The sequence below is a fragment of the Piliocolobus tephrosceles genome, chromosome 5 (assembly GCF_002776525.5).
Source record: "Piliocolobus tephrosceles isolate RC106 chromosome 5, ASM277652v3, whole genome shotgun sequence".
Lineage (NCBI taxonomy): Eukaryota > Metazoa > Chordata > Mammalia > Primates > Cercopithecidae > Piliocolobus > Piliocolobus tephrosceles.
The window spans coordinates 150,210,358-150,225,989 of NC_045438.1; positions in this window are offsets into that span (position 1 = coordinate 150,210,358).

The window sequence follows — 15,632 nt, forward strand, 5'->3', positions numbered from 1 at the left end:
AGTGGCTCATGTCTACAATTCCAGGACTTTGGGAGGCCAAGGTGGGCAGCTCACTTGAGATCAGGAGTTTGAGACCAGCCAGGCCAATAAGGCGAAACCCCATCTCTACTAAAAATTCAAAAATTAGCCAGGTGTGGTGGTATGCACCTGCAGTCCCAACTACTCCAGAGGCTGAGGCAGGAGAATGGCTTAAACCCAGGAGGTAGAGGTTGCGGTGAGCTGAGATAGCGCCACTGCACTACAGCCTGGGTGACAGAGCAAGACTCTGTCTCAAAAAAAAAAAAAAAAAAAAAAAAAAATGCAATGGAGAGTGTGCAAGCTTGTCATATTATAGGTGTCTTGTAAATCACCAAAAGTGTATGAAATTGCTTTTTAAAACGGGTGTTTAAAGACATCTTGATTATTATGGATTCATTTTGCTTTGGAACACATTTTTTATTTTTAACCATTCAACATTTATTATGTCCTACTATGAGCCATCCCTGGGGATGCAGAGATGAAAAAAAAAAAAAACCATGCTTCCTACTCTCAAGGAGCTCACAGTCTAATGAGGGAGATGGACAAGTAATTAGACAATGACAATACAGTGAGCTAAGTGCTGTGATTAAGGGAAATTTTGAGAACAGGTTGGTAGGAGGTAACACGTGAACTGTCTTGAAGTTCATGTCTGAGATACAAAAACACACCCTTTTGCTATTATTATTTTTCTAGGATTGTGTATATGTATGGAAATTCATGGAAAAACATCTGGAAGGATCACACCAAACTAAACTATTCCACAAGTATTTCCTAAATGTGTCAAGTGCTTTTCTAGGCCTTTGGGATGTATCACCAAACATAACAGACCAAGATCTCTGCTCTAGTTGGGACTTGTATTTTAGCAGTAGGAGTCACACAATAAAAAATAAATAAATAGAAAATATGTTGTATGTCAGCTGGGCATGGCGGCTCATGCCTATAATCCCACCACTTTGGGAGGCTGAGTTGGGCAGATCACTTGCAGCAAGGAGTTCAAGACTAGCCTGGCCAACATGGCAAAACCTCATCTCTACTAAAAATACAAAAATTAGCTGGGCATGGTGGTGCATGCCTGTAAATCCCAGCTACTCGGGAGGCTGAGCTAGGAGAATCACCTGCACCCAACCCACTGCAGAGGTTGCAGTGAGCCAAGATTGCACCACTGTACTCCACTGTATGCCACTGTACTCCAGCTTGAGCAACAGAGAGACTGTATCTCAAAAATATATATAATATATAATATATATATTCTTCCATAGCACCTATCTCACCTTACAACATACAACATAGATGTTATTACACGTTATATACAACTTATATGTTATATATGTTATATATCATATGTTATATAGAACATTATATATCATGTGTTACAGATAACATGTGTCATATATGTTATATATAACATATCTCATGCATGTTATACATAAAACATTGCATATCATATATGTTATAGGTGTTATAGATAACATTATGTTATATATCATGCGTTATATACATTATATGTTATATATTATGTTATATACATGATATATATAACATATATGTTGTGTGTTGTAAGGTGATATATACATATGCTGTATATGTGTGTATATATGTTGTATATATGCTGTAAGGTGATAGGTGCTATGGAAGAAAAAATAAAGAGTCTAGTAGAGACGAGGTCAGCAGTCTCTGACCTCGGTAGGAACAGTAGTGGGGTTGGGTTGCAGTATGAAATAGGGTGATGATGTTGACCTCACTAAGAAGGTGCGAAGTGAGTAAAGACAAGTAGGTGAGGAAACTTGTCAAGTGCATATCTGGGGAAACAATGTTCCAGGCAGGGGGAAAAATTAGAGAAAGGCCCTAAAGCGGACATGTGGTTGGAACATCGAAGAGGTCATTCCTGCTGGAACTGAGCGAATGAGGGATAGAACAGGAGGAAATGAGGTTAGACAGCTAAGAAGAAAAAGGTCTGATTAGGTGGTATCTTCTACAATATTATAATAATTATGGAACACATATTTTAAATGTAGTAGTTGTCTTTAATCATTAAATCAATACAAGACTACTGAGTTCCACATATTAAATACACCTAAACTGAAATTTCAAAACATATGAAGACTTTGCAAAGTCTTTTCAGAATCAGGAAATAGCTCAGATATCTTAAAATGAGTATATCACCATCTATAGACTCACTCTACAGCTTGTACCTATTAGGGAAGCAATGTGGAATGTTAGAAGGGTATGCATCCTTGATCAAGATGCTCCCTTCTCTGAATCACAGATCTGTATAAAGGGAATAATAATCGCTACTTCTTAGGTCTCTGAAGATTTTTTTTAATGTAGGTAAAGTACCTCAACAAATGGTAGCAAATTGTGGTACTAGCAAGAATACCTCTCTAAATGGTCTCTCAAGATTGAATTCAATCCTTTCAATGCCTGTATATAAGTACAAATTATTTTATAACTAGTGAGAGTAGATCTTCAAGACAGATGATCTTGAAACATAAAAGCATCAAGAAGTAGGACTTCCAGACCAGGTGTGGTGGGTTGAGCCTGTAATCCCAGCACTTTGGGAGGCCAAGGTGGGAGGACTGCCTGAGCCCAGGAGTTCGAGGCTGCAGTGAACTGTGATTGTGCCACTGCACTCCAGTCTGGGTAACAGAGCAAGACCCTGTCTCTTACATAAGAAGAAGAAGAAAGGAGGAAGGAGGAAGAGGAAGAAGAGGAAGAGAAGGGAGAGGAGGAAGACAAGGAAGATGAAGAAGAAGAAGAATGAAGAACAATGAGAAGGAGAAAGAAGAAGAAAAGAAGAAGAAGAACAACAACAAAAACTACTACTACTACTTCCAGGGCAAGCTTTAATTAATTAAGGTTTTGAGGCCAGGCACAGTGGCTCACGCCTATAATCCCAGCACTTTGGGAGGCCAAGGCAGGTGGATTGCTTGAACTCAGGGGTTTGAGACCAGCCTGGGAGCCTGAACCAGCCTGGACTTGGTTGGCTGAATCATGTTTGCTCCCAGCCAAAATGGCAAAACCCAGTCGCTACAAAAAATTAAAAAAAAATTTGTTTTAAAAATAGCCAGCCATGGTGACACATGCTTGTGGCACCAGCTACTCAGGAGGCTAAAGTGGGAGGATTGCTTGAGCCCAGGAGGTCAAGGCTGCAGTGAACCTAATTGCATCACTGCACTGTAGCCTGGGTGACAGAGCAAGACCCTATCTCAGGGCAAAAAGAAAAAAAAAAAAAGAAGAAGAAGGAGAAGGAGAAGGAGAAGAAGAAGAAGAGGAAGAAGAAGAAGAAGGAGAAGAAGAAGGAGAAGAAGAGGAAGGAGAAGAAGAGGAAGGAGAAGAAGAGGAAGGAGAAGGAGAAGAAGGAGAAGGAGAAGAAGAAGAAGGAGAAGGAGAAGGAGAAGGAGAAGGAGAAGGAGAAGGAGAAGAAGAAGAAGAAGAAGAAGAAGAAGAAGAAGAAGAAGAAGAAGAAAAGGAAATAGAATTTTGAGAGCTAGAACCTCCAGTGATAGTTTCCATTAGTTCAGACGAACATCTCTGGGCTAGGGTGTGAAGGCTAACCATTCCTGATTGATGTGCTGATTTATTAAGTCATGCTCTTCACACACCCATGACCTTACTCCTTCCTCTCTCTACACTCACCTCTCTTAGTGTACTACTCTTTTCTTGTGTCAGTCAGTTGAAGAAGCCCCATTCAATATAATGAAAAACCTAGGATGCTGGTATAGAGTAGTTCACTGCCTTTGTAAATGACTTACATTGCCTTTAATGCCACATTTTTTGTAATTTTTTGTTTAATTAATTGTAGACACAGGTCTTGCCATCTTTTCCAGGCTAGTCTCCAACTCCCAGGCTCAAGCGATTCTCCTGCCTCAGCCTCCCAAAGTGCTGGGATTACAGTCGTGAGCCACTGCTCCCAGCCTAATGCCACACTCTGAGTTTTGTGGAAAATCTAGCTGAGATTTGTAACCACTTTGCTGTCACTGCTACATTATTAAACTCATATATAAATTCATTTCAAATGAACAAAATTCTCATTAACACAAGAATTGGAAAGAATATAAAATTTAATGTCTATTCTCAGTTTGGATTATACTTATAAGCACTTCGGTATTCTCTATAGAAAGAAATGATTAAAATCTAGATGACTTTTAAAGTGACTTCTAATTTTAATACTCTATAACGCTATTATTTCTACATAGCTGAATCATTAGTACGTTATCATAGCTCAATGAAATAAGGCAATTTGTGGTATAGGCTGCACTAAGGCTATGCTCTTCATGGTCAAAGTTATTTCTTAGAATACTGAGCTAAAACTGTAACTGCATTCCGCAACCTATGCAAACATGTTCTAATTGATGGGAGGGGAAAAAATTCAATTCAGAGTGCCAACAATTCCTCTGAGTTAGCGTGGCAGGGATAGTGTAGGGTCAGTGAAGCATCAAGTTACAGACCAAATTAAAGGTCTGGAGAAGAGTGGCAGGGTCTAATCATCCATCGTCTGAGGTTGCCAGAACTGGATCTACCACCCTTACTCACTCACGAAAGACCGTTCTATGGAAGCTAAGCACACAGACTTTGGGCTTCAAACATCTTTTTTTTCAAAAAGGACTTCTCGTTCCAAACAGATCTTTATTAAATTATTTCCTTGAAGCTCTCAGTTCTGTCATTTTAAAATTGCCATCAAAAAGTAATCAAAACCTAATGCTTACAGTGTTCTGCCACAAATAAAAAATACTGTGGGTTTTTGTTCCTATTAAAAACATATGCGACATATATATATTTATGGAAGTCCCAGAACCAGTGTACACACATACACAAAAACCTCAGGAAAACAAATTAATAGTTTTGCCTAAACCAATAAATTGTATACTGTGCCCTGTCCATAACTACCCTTATTAAGCTAACACTTTGCAAAGGTCAGCAAGCAAGGAACATTTCTGCATATTTTGTGGCATAGGTTGCAAACCTTAGATCTATAGGGATGAATTAAGGTCACTTTTAAAATTCAGACAGTAGTTTCTGGACTTGGTTGACTGAATCATGTGCATCTGCACTATTTTTCCTGGGGGAAAGTTAATTTTAGAAAGGAGAAAAAGTTTGCCAGGAAAACAATCACATTGGCTCAATCTCTAGACAGTGATTCTTTTCTTAAAAGTTCAAAATGCTTTACAGAGAGCCTCCTGCTTGCCCTTAATATCCTTGAAAGCGGGTATGGAATATCATCCCCATTTCATAACAGGCATCTGGTTTCATAAAAAGAAATGTAAGCTTTAATGTTATAACTACTTTAGGGTACTTTTAAAAATTGGTCCTTCACCTCAATTTTTCAAAAGACAGAAAATAAAAATCTTTATTTTCCCTGGTAGTTATCTTCTGATAGTTGGATAAGTACTTACAATGGTTCAGGTACACAATGAATATATGAAAAGTAGCAGACATGCATCTATGACAAAGTTCAAGATGGAGAAACATTTCGTATTTCTGTAAATATGATATAATTTACAGACTCTCTTAATCAATTCAGTAGAGAATAACTTCGTTCAAATAATTAGGAGTGAAAACAGGATCTAAATTAGTATGATCACTCTTCCTTCTAGTTCCTAGAGATAATAGTCCATTTGGGTCTTTAGCCTTAAAGTAAGAAAAATGTAAAAATGTCAACGGGCTGCATTCCATCATTGACAAAAAGTCAAGGGAGCAGTGAAGGAAGATTTTCTGATTCTCTGGAGAATGGGCCTCAACCCTTTCTAATTGCCAGAGTACTTGTGAAATAATTCTTACATTTTAAAAATTGATATTTAAAAGCTGTTTAACCAGGTCTCCTAGAAGTCTGCATTTTCCTCCAATGTTATATCAGAGTTTCAAATGAATGTTAACTCTCCCTTTCCAAAATTGCTGTCTCGGGCAAGGCGCGGTGGCTCACTCCTGTAATCCCAGCACTTTGGGAGGCCGAGGCAGGCGGATCACTTGAGGTCAGGAGTTCGAGACCAGCCTGGCCAACATGGTGAAACCCCCGTCTCTACTGAAAATACAAAAATTAGCCGGGCATGGTGGCGTATACCTGCAATCCCAGCTACTCGGGAGGCTGAGGCAAGAGAATCGCTTGAACCCTGGAGGCGGAGGTCGCAGTGAGCCGAGATCAGGCCACAGCACTCCAGCCTGAGCGACAGAGCGAGACTCCGTCTCAAAAAATAAAAACAAAATTTTAAAAATTACCTTGTCAGATCCAATGATACCGCACCAGTCCCATTAATCAACTTGAGGGGAACTGGTTTTCACCCCTTTCACTCTGTTTTTATTCTCAATTCACACTAATAGATCCAGGTGATGCTTAGCCACAGTGGGTGGCCCCTCTCTCTTCTTTGCGGACCTTACAGATACTTTGGGGGTATGTTGCAGGGGCGGGCATCATGATCACCTGAGGTGCTTTTTAAATATACTCAAGCCTGAACACACACACACACATGCACGCAGACGCACACGCACACGCACACACACACCAGATTTCTGAATCGGGATTTCAGGGTGGGGTCCAGCTGTCTTCACCGGCACCTAAGAGCTTTTGCTTTAACTTGTTATAAAGTTCCAGCACCGCAGTCACCCTGAAAACCTTGTACACTTATCATAATACTTAAGGGGGGAAAAAAAAACAACCACCTCAGCCTGTGCCCATACGAAAAGTAAGGCAGTGCATTTACTTTGATCAAGAGTCAATATTCCTCCCAAAGTTAGGATAGTAAAGGAAGGGGGGGCGAGGGGAAGGTATGTTCTGGAAGGAGAAGGAGTTATGACCTTTCAGCCTGGAAATTGTTACAGACCCTAGGGGAAATCTTTGCGTCCGTGTTTGCGCCACACACCTGGAGAGGGTGGATTACTCCTGCCAGCCCTGACCTCAGAGCCGGGGGTGCGGGTTTCGGGAGCTTCCCGGGGGCAGGGAAGAAAGTCGGGAGTGGAGCGTGGAGAGGAAGCGGGGGTCCGGCGGACGGTGGAGTGGAAACGCGGTTGGCCGGAGGGTCTGAGCCCCAGTGGGCCGCCGGCCGGGGCTTCAGCTCTGCGCGGAGGGGACCTGGAGACGAGTAAAGGGAGGGAGAAGGCGGCGAGGCGGTGACAGCCTGGGGGAGGCCGAACTGGCCCCTCGCAAAGGCTCCAAGCAGCTCGAGGGCGAGCGCTGCACCCTGCGCCCCTCCTTACCTTGCGCCCGAGGTCCGAGTAAGGAGAGGGAGACCCCGGGAGGCGCAGGGCTCCAGCTAGGGCGCGCGCGCGCTCGGGGTCCGCTATCAGCTTCTGCAGGCTGCGGCTTCAGGTATCAAAGGCATTCAGGTCGCCTAACTACCAGCACTTTGGCGCGTCTCGGATCCCTCCTCGATCCTCGCCCCGGCGGCCCTCCGCCCCGCTCCCCTCCGCCCCGCGGGCGCCCGCAGAGCCTCTCCCTGGCTGCTGATTCCAGACAGCCTTGGCCCCTCTCCGCCGCCGGCCCTCCCCCGGCGCGCGCGCACTCACCTCCCCCAGAAACGCACCCTCTTTGGGAAGGAGGCAGCGAATGCGGTCCTTGAAATTCTAGGCGCTGGGCAACTTCAGAAAATCCTTTTAAAATCTTTGATCTGCCCAATGAGATTCAAAGTAGGGCACCATGTATATTCATCCCCTGGCTCCGTCCTCTTTTTTGTCTTAACCACAGCATTATTTAACACTTGATATTCGTGTTTAGGTTGAACTCTGAGAATCTCCTGCCAGGCATTTTAATTTTCCCAAAATAACTCCTTCCGCTTTATTGTTTTGAAAATGCAGACATCCCCACTTTATAAACTTGGATTGCCAGGACGTTAGATTGGCCTCAGAAAGCAGATGTTCAGCTGCACAAGACAGAGCAAGTCTCTTCCCAGCAGCTCTGCTACCTGCCACCTGTAAGGGCCCTGCGTCAGGGCAAGAGCAGTTAATTACACCCTGGCTTTGGTTACCGAGCATGCCCGGAGCCTCTGTTCTCACTTACGACTCAGTTCTGAGGCTTAGGTTCTGGAAAGAAGCAGGTGGATGTGTTCAAAGAAGAGAGTTCTAATGCAGAAAACCAGCAAAGCGCAGAATTTACTGAATAATACAGAGAAAAAGAACGATGGGAAGGGATCCTGGGAACATGACAGTATCTTGGATAGGACGATGTTTGAGGGCATGATATAAATAAATTATAAAAGAATACATAGAAAAAAATTAAAAGTTAATAAAAAACTATGAAATAAATAAAAATAACATAAAAAAAGTAATTTAAAAATAACAAACATGACGGTATCACTAACTCCCAGGAACCTGAAAGTGATATAACCCCTGCTGGGAGTGTGGAAGTTGAATTGTTAAATGGCACTCCACTCATTCATTCACCTATATATTAATAGTATATATTTATGGAATATGTTAAAGGCAATAAAGCATTATTCATAGTCATTATAAACGCTGCTCAGAATCAACTTCTCAACCAGTTTATAACAGGGCCCTGGAAAATGCAAATATCTATTAAGAGACACCATATTAATCCACTGTCTTTTTCTAAATTTATCAAATAAGTTTCTCATCTGAAGGCTGAAAAATGGGCACTTACTAAAAACTGTCAGGTTTGTCTATTAGATAGAAGGCAGATATCAGAAGATAAACTCACCAGTCAAGTTACTACAATTGAAAGAACCAGCTTAGCTGATGTAAGAAGAGGTGAAGGGGGAGGAGGAGGGAGGTCAGCCAAAGACTAAGCTGGCATTCTTTTTTTTTTCTTTGAGACAAGGCCTCACTCTGACACTCACGCTGGAGTACAGTGGTGCTATCATGGCTCACTGCAGCCTCGACCTTGGGCTCAAGCAATCCTCCTGCCTCAGCTTCAGAGTAGCTGGGACTATAGGCATGCATCGCCATGTCCAGCTGATTTTTGCATTTTTTTGTAAAAAGAGGGTTTCGTCATGTCGGCCTTGCTGATCTTAAACTCCTGGGCTCAAATGATCCTCCCACCTTGCCCTCCTGAAGTGCTGGGATTACAGGCATGAGCTACTGTGCCTGGCCTGGCATTCTTTTTTCTTCTGTCAGAATAAATGTTTGCCAGTCTCACACTAGCAAGCATTCAATAAATACTGGGTGCTGAGGATGGAACAGCTATCAGAAAGACAACATTCCTGTTCCCATCAAGCCAATTGGGAGGGAGGGTGTAGAGAAGAAAACAGGCTGTTAAAAGTAGATGTTCTCATGGAGGATGACACATCTGGGGCAATGTAAGTGAGACCTGAAGAGTGAGGGTAATTTGGCCCAGAACAGGAAAATAGGAGAAGAGTTTTCCAGTAGGATCACCAACATGGAGAGAAAACCAAAGTTAAGAAGGAACATGGCCATTCACTATGGCTGGAGGATCTTTTCTTTGGGGTGGGAGTCAGGGAGACTGGAAGGAACAATGTAGAGACAAGGCTAGAGAGATGAACAGAAGTCAGATCATGTAGAGTCGTCTAGGCCATGTTTTAAAAATTGCACTTCAGGATAAAGAAAATGTGGTACATATACACCAAGGACTACTACTCAGTCATTAAAAACAGAAGGAAATAATGTCTTTTGCAGGAACTTGGATGGAGCTGGAGGCCGTTACTGTAAGTGAAGTAACTCAGAAATGGAAAATCAAATACCATGGGTTCTCACTTACAAATGGGAGCTAAGCTATGGATATACAAATGCATATAGAGGGGTAATCATGGATATTGGAAACCCAGAACAGGGGAGGATGGGAGGAGGGTCAGGAATGAAAAATTGCATATTGGTAACAATGTACACTACTCAGGTGACAGGTGCACTGCAATCTCACACTTCACCACTATACAATTCACCCATGTAACAACAATCCCTTGTAGCCCAAAAGCTACTGAAAATTTTTAAATATTTTTCTTAAATCAAAAAATAAAAATAAAAATTATACTTTAGGTCAGGCACAGTGCTTCACACCATGAACTTTGGAGGTTGCTTTAGGAGGCAGAGGTGGGAGGATTGCTTGAGGCCAGTTCAAAACAGCCTGGACAACATAGAGAGACCCTATCTCTACAAAAAAAAAAAATTGAAAACTTAGCCAGGTGTGGTGCCATGAGCCTGTAGTCCTAGCTACTCAGGAGGCTGAGGCAGGAGGATCTCTTGAGCTCAGGAGGTCGAGGCTGCAGTGAGTTATGATCGCACCCTATGCTCCAGCCTGGGTGACAGAGAAAGACCCTGTCTCTAAAAAAAAAAATTGAAAAATTACACTTGATCCTACAGGCAATGGGGAGGCATTTAAGTGTTATAGACAACATAATAATGAGGTTTTTTTTTTTAAGACTTCTGGCTGCAGGCAGTGAACTAATGAGGATGGGAGGTAGGGATGAGAGGAAAGAGGATAAATCAGGAAGAATATCTCTGTAAAGGACACGTAATCAATGAGTACCAGGCCAGGTGCAGTGACCCTGCCTATAATCCCAGCACTTTGATAGGGTGAGGTGGGAAGCTCACTTGAGCCCAGGAATTCAAGACCGACCAGCCTGGGCAAATAGGCTGGTCTCTACAAAAGATAAAATGTTAGCTGGGCATGGTGGCATGTGTTTGTGGCCCCAGGTACTCAGGAGGCTGAGGCAAGAGGATCCCTTGAGCCAGAGAGGTCAAAGCTGCAGTGAGCCATGATCATGCCACTGTACTCCAGCCTGAGTGACAGATTGAGACCCAGTCTCAAAAATCAATCAATCAATACCAATGTAGAGATCCTCATACCTTTGTGGAATCTAAATTCAGTCCCATGACAAGTTCCTAAGAGACAAGCTTTCCTGGAAGGGAAGAGAAGTGTGGCGGGAGGAGGGTCACTGGTGGTAAACAACTGAGAAACATATTGGCAAATAGAATTTAGAGAGAAAGTGGTTTTTTAAAACTAAATATTTATACAGTGACTCTATCTCACACAGTTCAAAGATAAAAGAATGTTGATTTATAACTGAGTGGTGGAATAAATTAAAGGGAAATTGACACATAGGAGGTATATTGATATATATCCCCAATTTCCTAACATGTAAAAGCAAACCAGCATGCTCCTGCCTCTTCCCCCTCTCCTTTTGAGAGAGTTATTTTCTTTTTTTGTTTATTTGAGATGGAGTCTCACTCTGTTGCCCAGGCTGGAGTGCAGTGGCGCTATCTCATCTCACTGCAACCTCCGCCTCCCAGGTTCAAGCGATTCTCCTGCCTCAGCCTCCCAAGTAGCTGGAATTACAGGCACCCACCACCACACCCAGCTAATTTTTGTATTTTTAGTAGAGACGAGATTTCACCATGTTGGCCAGGGTGGTCTCGAACTCCTGACCTCCAGTGATCCGCCCGCTTCGGCCTTCCAAAGTAAGTGTGTGAGCCACTGTGCCCAGCTATTTCTATTATCCCTCACGCTAATCATTTTATAGTCTTCCTCAATTTGCACCCATCTGTCTGAAGTCAAAGTCCACGCTAGGCTGGTCCAAGTGCATTGTTGTTTATAACTAATTAATCACAACCAGTTGCAGATCTCTTTGTTCCTTCTCCATTGCCATTGCTTCACTTGACTAGCTTTTAAAAAAATAATTTAAACATTTTTACAAACCAATGTTCATGCTACTTCCTTCCACTAGGCCATGCTCTCTAGATTCACTCAGGTCTAGGCAGCTATGGCTGTCCCTGGGAGCTGAGCTACCTCGCTGTAACCACGGTGGGCTGTACTCAGAAGACTTAATGGAAGGCTAGAGTGCTCGGGCTAGGGTGCTAGGAGGTAGCAGGGCTCTCCTGATGGATCCTGCCACCTGAGTCAGAGCAAATAGGCCAAGAAGAAAGGAAGAGGGAAAGGCTGGCTGTCCTTAGGAGGGCAGAGCAAGAGCAAGACAGCCAAACATCTCACCCCTCAATCACTCAATTCATAGTATTCTTTCAGATGATTTGCTACCTTCTGTCTATCATTTCAATTTGGTTTTTCTCAATTTCCTTCGTATTTTTTTTCATTTCTATTTATTCTCTCCTCTTTTCATTTTAGCTGAAGACCCAGGAAAGCTGGGTGTAGTTCAAAGGCCTGAGAGCCGGAGAGCCAATGGTATAGATTCCAGCTTTGGTCTGAAGGCCTGAGAACCAGGAGCACCAAGGGCAGGAGAGGACTGATGTTCCAGCTCAAGCAGTCACCCAGAGTGAATTCAATCTTTCTTCACCGTTTTGTTCTATTTGGGCCCTCAATGAATTAGATGATGCCCACCCACACTGGGGAGTGCCATCTGCTTTATTTAGTCCACCAATTGAAATACTTTTTCCAGAAAGACCCTCACAGACACACCCAGAAATAATGTTTAACCAGATATCTGGGCATCCAACGGTCCAATCAAGTTGACACATAAAATTAGCCATCACATTGCCTTATCTGACCCTCTTTCATCTTTACTCTTCTCTCTCTCTGTAGACTAGGACTTCTCCAATTCACACAACAGAACACATGTCCCTATAGTTCCTAACTTTATTTGTTACAGATCCAATTACCAAGTGGAATCCATCTTGCTCATAATTCCAAATTCCCAGGTAGGGAATTAACTAGCTCTACTGAGGTCAGAGTCATGATGTAAAACATCCCTAAAAGAGTTCTTCATCTAATTCTATGGATGGTGGCCACAGGATTGGAAATGAGGATGGAAGGATCTTTGAGAAGGTTGAGGGTAAATGTTTACTATGAAGGCAGACATGTAAATACGTAATAACACTATAATTTCATAAATACCCTCATAAAGATATGAACAAAGTATTAAGGAAGCACAAAAGAGCAAGGAGGGGAGGGAGTCTCAACTTCAGAAACATGAGCATGAAGAACGTGCAAGAAGATAACGTTCGGCCGGGTGCGGTGGCTCAAGCCTGTAATCCCAGCACTTTGGGAGGCCGAGACCGGCGGATCACGAGGTCAGGAGATCGAGACCATCCTGGCTAACAGGGTGAAACCCCGTCTCTACTAAAAAATACACAAAAACTAGCCGGGCGAGGTGGCGGGCGCCTGTAGTCCCAGCTACTCCGGAGGCTGAGGCAGGAGAATGGCATAAACCCGGGAGGCGGAGCTTGCAGTGAGCTGAGATCACGCCACTGCACTCCAGCCTGGGTGACAGAGCGAGACTCCGTCTCAAAAAAAAAAAAAAAAAAAAAAAAGAAGATAACGTTCAGCTGGGCTTGGTGGCTCACGCCTGTAATCCTAGCACCTTGGAGGCTGAGGCAGGCACATCGCTTGAGCCCAGGAGTTTGAGACCAGCCTGGGCAACATAATGAGACTCTGTCTCAAAAAAAAAAAAAAAAAAAAAAAAAAAAAACGTTGTGGGGTTGTCCTGTGTTTTGTAGGATGTTTAGCAGCATCTCTGCTTTCTAATCACAAGATGCCACTAGCACCCCCTCTAAGTTTTGACAACAAAAAATGTCTCCAGACACTATCAAATTGTCCTTACTTCACTTGAGAACCACTGTGTTATACTGAGATGTGAATGGGAGAGAGAGACACATGTATTTTTAAAAATACATATTATTAGGAGGTAGCATCACCTTCTAATATTCTTTTCCTAATTTGAAAACATCTGTTTATTCTAAATTTGATTTTTTAAATTCACGCTGCATGTCAGTCAGGTACCCTCCCAAACCTTCTCTAATTTCCTTAAACGAAGAATGAGTTATAACAAGAAATGTTTTACTTATTAAAGTCCAGATTAAAAAGTAAGATTTTGCCAGGCACGGTGGCTCACGCCTGTAATCCCAGCACTTTGGGAGGCCAAAGCAGGTGGATCACTTGAGGTCAGGAGATGGAGACTAGCCTGACTAACATGGTAAAACCCCATCTCTAACTAAAAATACAAAAATTAGCTGGGCGTGGTGGCACATGTCTGTCATCTCAGCTACCTGGGAGGCCAAAGCAGGCGAATCACTTGAACCCAGGAGGCGGAGGTTGCAGTGAGCCAAGATCACACTGCTATACTCCAGCCTGGGCAACAGAGTGAGACTCCCTCTAAAAACAAAACGAAACAAACCAAAAAAAAAAAAAAAAAATGAAGACAGAAAGAAAATCTAAAAATAGAACAAATAAGATTTATAGAAATATTTTAGAGTTACACATATTTATTTTCAAAAATAACACCCCATTTTGACAGTCTTGGGACAATGTTGATACCTAGCCAACTTGTAGTAGAAATCATTTTTCTGACTCTGATGTTATGATTTGGCCAAGGGCATTAAATATAACCTGAGTATTGAATCTTAGCAGAAAATCCCCCTCCTATAGAGATGACCTTCCTGTTTTGTTTTGTTTTTTTAACAGCAAATAAGGGCAATAATACCAAGGATCTACGCTTCTCTATTCCTTTAGTCTCATTCCATGGAACAGTTGGTAAGATATATTAAAGAAATGTGTTACAAATAATACTCTTAAAGTTAGAGCAAAATTAGTTACTAGGAGCAGAAGTTTGCTAGCCATTCATCCTTTGTTCTCCACGTTTTCTAAGCCTCACCACCATTCCCCTTACCTCCTCCAGCTGCTTACCTTGAGGGTCCTCCCTGACCATAGTCGAGCCACAATATCCACTTTATTATCAACAGACTGGATATTATTACATTCAGATATTTTTCAAACCCAATCTTAAATAGCTACACTGTACACTTTGGCTAACTCACTCCACCAAAATAGAGTATGATATCTTGTTTTTAGAAGAACCAAATGTGTCAGTATATTTATATTTATAACCAGGTTTAAAAAAGAATCTGGTCATCAGCTTCTTCAAGCCATGTTAGTTTACTGACTTGGTATCACTAGACTCTTTTTTTTTTTTTGAGATGGAGTGTCGCTCTTGCCTCCCAGGCTAAAGTGCAATGGTGCAATCTCTGCTCACTGCAAACTCCGCCTCCCGGATTCAAGCAATTCTCCTGCCTAAGCCTCCCGAGTAGCTGGGATTACAGGCACGCACCACCACGCCCAGCTAATTTTGTATTTTTAATAGAAATGAGGTTTCTCCAGGTTGGTCAGCCCGGTCTCGAACTCCCAACCTTAGGTGATCCGCCCGCCTCGGCCTCCCAAAGTGCTGGGATTACAGGCGTGAGCCACTGCAGCCAGCCTGGATGGTCTTTAAATAGCATCCAGACAACAAACTCATGCCACTGTCTAAGAACCAAAAGGGGGTGCACTTTAATTAAACAAATATTTTAAAAGTATTTACTATGTGTCAGGCACCATGCCAAGTACCAGGAGGGAATAATGAAAGGAAGCACAGGGCTTCTGCCCCTGAAACTTAAATTTTGGGAAAAATTGATCTGTGTACGTAAGAGATAGATTATGTGCATGAGAAAGATCAGTATGTGTGTGCAGTTTATATAAAAACTTCTCGGCCGGGCGCGGTGGCTCAAGCCTGTAATCCCAGCACTTTGGGAGGCCGAGATGGGCGGATCACGAGGTCAGGAGATCGAGACCATCCTGGCGAACACGGTGAAACCCCGTCTCTACTAAAAAATACAAAAAAAAAAAAAAAAAAACCTAGCTGGGTGAGGTGGCTGGCGCCTGTAGTCCCAGCTACTTGGGAGGCTGAGGCAGGAGAATGGCGTAAACCCAGGAGGCGGAGCTTGCAGTGAGC